Genomic DNA, 7,285 nt, shown 5'->3' with positions numbered 1-7,285 from the left:
CTGAAAATAATAAACCTAACAAAGTCTTTTCCGAGAAACTCAGGAGAGCTCCTCAGTGTGTGACCAGTCTCTCTGGGCACAGAATCTAACTGGAGTCTGGAGGAGGGGCATAGAGGGAGGAGCCAGTTCTCACCCCTTTTAAAGTCTATAAGTGCCCATGTCTCCTGCGGATCCAGTCTATAGCCCATGGTCCTTTTGGAGTCCCCAGCATCCTCTAGGACGTATGAGAAAACATATAGTTCAAAATAACAATACCCTGTGTAAGGGCAATAACTCAGTTGCAACTGGTAATAGTTTTCCCATGCAGCAGTGAAATTGTACCAAAGTAGTAAACCCTATCCTGTGTTAGGGTCACTATGGCCTGCTGTAAAATCTGTAGCAAACTGCTTTGCATGAATCCGGAGTTGTGGTCTGATAGATTTAAAAATGTGCACATTTTAGATTTTGCTCAGAGCCAACACTGCCTCCATGGGGTAGAATACAAACCTCCTTTGTTCAGATATACTGCAACTTTTTATCCGTGGATGGAATGGAAACATGAGCAGGATGGATGTATTATGTTGTCCAGCATGCACATCTGCTTTTTTTCCCACTTGATTTTGCATAGCAATCTTGGCACTATGTGTAGAGGAGGACTTGTATCGCAGAGAAAAATTCCAGGAACCTCAGTGATCAATATGGTAATTACTAAACAATCAACTATCCGCTCTGACACATAAGTGTTTCCCAGGACTCCATCTCCTGTATCTTCTGGAGAACTTGACATTTTATATCTTTAAACAATTTTTTTTGGTCAAAAACTTTTTTTTCTAGTCTTAGCATTACTCAACACATACAGTTTTGATGATTCAGACAGGGAACTTAATGAGCAAAGAAAACAGGGACATTAGCCTATTCTCTTTATACAGAGGAACAAATGCGCAATAAACCTTTCTTTTTTTGCAGTGCTTACCTCATTATAGTGGCTGCCAGTCGTGTCCTGTGCCTCACTGGATTTGAAGACTTACGAGGTTCAATTTAGAACTTTTGTCAACATACCCCCCGTATAGACTGCTGATGCCCTAGAGTCTTAGGTGCTTCCTCTAGACCAGTGGCTCTCAGCAAGTCTTGTATTGAGGATTTCGGTCTGTGGAAGCAGGTGGCATAATTACTGTCCCAAGAAAATAGAATAACTCACCTCTGTACGATTAAAGAAATCAAAAAAATATGACCTGTTGGGTGTACCTGAGGGTGGAATTTAAGAACCACTGTTCTAGGTGATAATTGAAAACTGTTGCTTAGACCTGGCGATCACCGCCTTAGCATGAACCTCTGGATCATAAACAGGATGGTTACAAGGCATTAGGAACTGGATCTGCAGGGATCAATTGGACATAAGGGTCATGCCAGTATAGAAAAATATAAATGAAATCCTACCAAGGAACCCTCGCTGACTAGAAATGGGGCAGAGCTGGACTCAATACTTCTGGTCAATGATCTCTTCCTGTCTAGCACTCAGGAAGCAAGAATGTAACGTATTTGTATCGGCTGCCACTAATGCTGGGTACACACCTAAAGCTATATATGTAGATCAATTGATCTGCAGATGTATCTAAAGCAGGATCGGGCAGCGTGCTGTGCATACACAATGCCTGATCCGTCGGGGACCGACGTCATGAACTGGGCGGGCATTTACACACGCCAGTTCAGCTGTCAGTTACCACTGGCTGCTACAGCTTGTGTGCGGGTGGTCGGCTGACCGCCTGTACACACACACCGACGTGCCAATATATCTAACGATATATTGGCCGTCGCTGTGCAGCAGGTCCGACGCTATCGTCGTTCACAGACCTATCTCTCGTACACACTGGCCGACGGATCCGACGGATGCCGGCAGTTGGGAGAATACCGGCCGTGGCATCCTGATGATCAGAATCCTGACAAGGGAAGGAAAGTATACTTTAACCCTACTTTCTAGCAGCTTAAACCTAATCCCCTAGCCCCCGCAGCCTAACCCTAACCCTCTCTGGGGGTGCCTAAACCTAACCTCCCTCCCCACAGCCTAAACCTAACACTCCTGGACTGCAGCCTAACCCTATCCCTCCCCCACACAAACACTGCTTACCTCTCTGGTGGACCGTAGTTAAAATTACATTTACTTTCCTGCTCATTTAAATAATTGCAAACAGGAGATATTATCAATGAGCGACAGTAAGAGAAACTTGCTATTTTATTTTGTGACCTATAGATACACCTGAAACAACATTTTAAGACAGGAAAATAATATTGCCAGGCATTTTTATGGTCACATTTATATTTACTAAAAAAAATGCTTGCTTATGATAATTTTATTAACATAAACCATTAATGTGTAATACCTGAAAACAAATGTGCTTTACTTTTCAAATAAAACACCAAACAGAAATAAAAGCATCTAAACCAATGGATCAAGATTTACCATCTTCTGAAGATTAAAAAATTAGTTATTCCAACAAAATGGTTTCCATGGTTATGTTTAAAGTGGACCTGACACATACAAATTACAGAAGCATCTATCTTGTGCAATCAACCAGCATGCAGTCCATTACTTTACTAAGAGCCAGGAATGTCACCGAATTATCAAAGATTAACAGCCGTGAGACACTACCTACTAGTGTATTGGTAGCTGCACTCTCATGCATAGTAAATTGCCTCCAGTCAGTAGATGACAAGCACAATTTGGGTTAAGATAATCATGAAAAAATATTAAATGTAAACATATCTAAAACAAATAAATAACAGATGGTTATAATTTACAGGTCATCTATAAAATATCTTCCACCTAAAAATTCTTGTCTTGAACAAGGACATTGAAATGCTGGTTGGTAAACAATGGTTAAGACTTGTAAATGAATATAAAGGGTGATTCAAATGTCGCAATACACCCTTTTGTTTCAAAAACTGTGCAGGAAATAGGAAAACTGAAAACTCCAGTAAGATATGGGTGTGGTGGGCTATCTTTTAGGGTATGTACCGAACATGGGGGCCATCTCGAATCTAAGTCAGTTTTCCCATTTTCTGCAGTTTTTGAAACACTAGGATGTACTGCGACTTTTGAATCGTACAGGAATACACATTCATTAATGGACAAAAGAAGCACACATTACCATTGACATAAATAGTAAGGCATACTAGCACTTTGTAACAAACTCTGCTGCTACAAAATGCGGAACATGGACAGTGCCCAGTGAGAGTATCTGCTACCTTTGGATAGTGTACTATGCAGGAAGTACATTCAAATATGTGGACTGTAAAAGCTGGGTACAGACTCAAACAACGATGCGACCCAGAGGCACGGTAGAATATATCGCAGTGCCGTACGCACTACACAATGCATCATACAAAGACGCAATATAATAATAATACTTTATTGTCATCAATAGTTCAATGAACAATCAACTAAACTAAAAAACAAGCATATACAGAGACCATAAGAACAGAACGAAAAGAGCACTCCTGAACCCAAGACATTCCCAATTGTCAATTTATCTCGGTCCTATCTGGTTTAACATGTTTATTGCTTTTGGGAAAAAACTACCCCTTAACCGGTTAGTCCGACAAAGAATAGAACGGTAACGCCTATTAGATGGCAACACAGAAAACATCCCCCCATTTGGATGAGATAGATCTCCCAAAATACTTCTCACCTTAGTGAGGAGCCTTTTTTCATATATATCCTGAATACAGGGCAGGCTGACTCCAATTACTCTACTTGCAGTTTTAACCACTCTCTGAAGGGACTTACGTTCTACAGCAGTACAGTTCCCAAACCATACCATAATCCCGTATGTGAGGACACTCTCTAAAATTGCTGAATAAAAGTTTACTAAAATCTCCTTACGTATTCCCGCCATACGCATTTTCCTCAATAAGAACAAGCGTTGTTGGGATTTTTTAACAACACATCGTGTATGGGTACCCCAAGACAGGTCATTGGAGATGTTAATGCCCAGGAATTTAAAGGACTCAACTGTCTCCACAACCTGGTTATTTACAACTATAGGACAAGAGGGCGGCTTGTGAGTTTTCCTAAAATCTACAATAATTTCTTTCGTTTTTTTTACGTTTAGAATTAAATGATTAGTTTGACTCCAAGCTTCTAACCTAGCGACCTCAGATCTATATTCTGACTCATCGTCCTTACTTATTAAACCTACGACTGCGATATCATCGGCAAATTTAATAATGTGAACTGACTCCGAATTTGAGAGGCAATCATAGGTAAACAGAGAGTACAACAGGGGACTCAGTACACAATCCTGAGGCACCCCTGTACTGATTACAAGTTCGCTTGACAGGGAATTGTGCAGTCTAACAGATTGGGGCCTGTTGGTCAAGAAATCCAAGATCCATCTATATACAAAGTTGTTCAATCCCAACTGAGATAATTTAGACACTAATGATGTTGGGATTACTGTATTAAATGCTGAACTGTAATCCACAAACAGAATTCTCGCAGAGGAACATGTGGATTCTAGATGGGTAGCCACACGATGAATCAAGGTGATAGCAGCGTCATCTGTCGACCTATTTGCTTTATATGCAAATTGAAAAGGATCCAGATTGGCTGGGATACTTTTTTTTATGTGTCCCATAACCAATCTTTCAAAGGCCTTCATTATAAGAGATGTCAGAGCAATTGGTCGGTAATCGTTTGGCTCACTGGCCTTACCATTTTTGGGGACCGGGACAATAATAGATGACTTGAAACACTTAGGCACATGACAAGTGGCAAGAGAAAGGTTAAAAATTATAGTAAAAATCCCAGCCAACTGCTCAGCACATGTCTTGATAACATTTCCCGGAATCCCATCTGGGCCGGGGGCCTTACCTGATTTAGAACTGGCAAAGCACCGTCTAACAGACAATTCATCCAGTACCAGGGGCTCCGCGTTCTCCAGATTCCCATCCCAGTCAACAGGGGAAACAGCCATGTTATCAAACCGGGAGTAAAATATGTTTAATGTCTCCCCTAGGGAACTGTCAACCTCTTTATGAGAGGGGTTCTTATTAACTTTGTAGTCAGAGATATCTTGAATACCTTTCCACAAGCTTTTTGCATCTTTATCATTTTTAAACTTGCTTTCAAGTTTAACAGAAAAGGCCCTTTTTGCCTCTATTATACCCTTTTTTAATTTTTGACGGGCAGCCCTAAAAACATTTTGGTCACCAGATCTGAAAGCTTTGTCTCTCTCACTTAATAAGGTTCGAACCGTGCCATTTATCCATGGTTTATCATTTGCGTAAGTTCGAACACACTTTTTAATTGTTACACTCTGTATGCAACAACACACATAACCAAGGACCATGGAGGTCAGGGAGTCCACATTCACATTATTATCATCCCCCAGTGATTCTTCAATGAACAACCCCCAATCAGTAAATTCCAAAGCATCCTGAAGTTTCTGCATTGCCCCCTCAGGCCAAACTGTAATATTAGTACTGGTCGGCATAAACCGTTGGACTACGGTTTTGTATGCTGGAACCAAAAATAGGGACATGTGATCAGAATGACCAATATTGGGATATCTAAAAGTCGCATAAGCATCCTTAATATTACAGTAAACATGGTCCAACACATTTCCCCCTCTAGTAGGGACTTTAACATATTGATAAAATTTTGGTAAAACTACCTTCAATCTAGCCTGATTAAAACCCCCTCAACATATTTAGATTCCAGTTTAACTATAGCAGCGTGCAAGATATCTAATGCAGATTCTACATGAGCAGAGGGAGGAATGTATACGGCCATTACCAACGCCACTGAAAATTCTCTTGGCAAATAGAATGGTCGACACTTAACCACCATATATTCCACATTTACAGAGCAAAAAGTCACAACAAGACTGGCATCAGTGCACCAGTTATTATTTACGTATACACATAGTCCACCACCTCGCGTTTTCCCAGATTCCATGGTTCTGTCTGATCTAAATAATGATCTATCTGTAAGCTGAACTACAGAGTCCAGGATAGAGTCATTCAGCCATGTCTCTGTGAAAATCATGAGAGAGCAGGTCTTTAAAGGGGACTTGTTTGCCAGTCTCACATGGATCTCATCCAATTTGTTCGTAAGAGATCTTACGTTTGCCATAAATAAACTGGGAAGCGCTGGTCTATGGGGGCACAGATAAAGTCTTACCCTAATACCTGCTCTTTTACCCCGCTTTTGCTTCCTCTCTCTCCGTGGTCTGCGTTTCCATCTGGGCTTGCATACCCTCCAGGGACTAGGCATCCTCCATTCATGGGCAGAGTCTTGTTGCTCAGGCTGCTCGGGCTGACCAGATTCCAGGCTTCCTTGCCTCCTCCAGCCCCTAGCAACCACGGTCCTCCTGAGACCTCCGCAGGATCCCCCACAATTCTCCTGACCAGAGGAGCACCCAGCATGCCTCGGGCCATCACCTCCTCTGACCCCGGAACTAGTCTGCGAGCCCGCCGCAGCAGCAGCACTCAGAGGCCGGCCAGCGTCTCCCACATCCGCAGCAGCAGCGCCCGGAGGCCGGCCAGCGTCCCCACCAGCCCTCACACCGGCGCCCGCCGGCCGCACACCCCTGGCCGCACCAGCCCACCCGCCACCAGGACACCGGAAGCCCGCAGGGTCCCCCACGCGGCTTCCCCCAGCGACAGCGATGCGGCAGAGGGACCAGAGGCGGAACGGACCGCAAGCAGCTCCCACCGCGAGTACACAATCCCACATGGACCACACGGCAGCAGAGCCCCCAGGCCTCCGATCCACGATACCAACAAAAGGATAAGTCTAAGGGTGAGTCTGATGGTAGGTAGCGATACTCCTGCTCCTACTCCTGCTCCCATGGCTCTGCAAGCTCACAGCCGCTGCGTCTGAACGCGCCGCCAGAAGTTGAGGTGCTAGTGCATGCGTCATGTAACAATGCTACGTAGTCCATGGAATCGTCCTGTTGGACATGCAGAACAACCAATGGGACCATGCAACCACTCAGACCATCAAACAATGAATCTATTGCCTAACAGATCCAAGTTCTGGGGAGTATCACATTCTGGATCTTGGTACATTTAGGAAATGTGTTTTGCCAGAATTTGCTTTTAGTACATCTCGCCCTAAGACTAGTTACATAGTCTCACTTAGTTTAATCATTTCTTTAATAATGGAGTTGGTGCTGGAGCCCGTAAAGCAATGTGACTCACAGGATCTTAATTGTACGTGTATTTTTACCAAAGAAAGAATAGCACCGTTTTCACTACTTTGAAGCGTGTCATTCATGTGTACTTGAGTCCATTCGCTTTCATA

This window comes from Pseudophryne corroboree, chromosome 3 (assembly GCF_028390025.1).
Source record: "Pseudophryne corroboree isolate aPseCor3 chromosome 3, aPseCor3.hap2, whole genome shotgun sequence".
In the NCBI taxonomy this organism is placed as follows: domain Eukaryota; kingdom Metazoa; phylum Chordata; class Amphibia; order Anura; family Myobatrachidae; genus Pseudophryne; species Pseudophryne corroboree.
The sequence above is the reverse complement of the archived record's forward strand: the minus strand, read 5'-3'. Positions refer to the sequence as shown.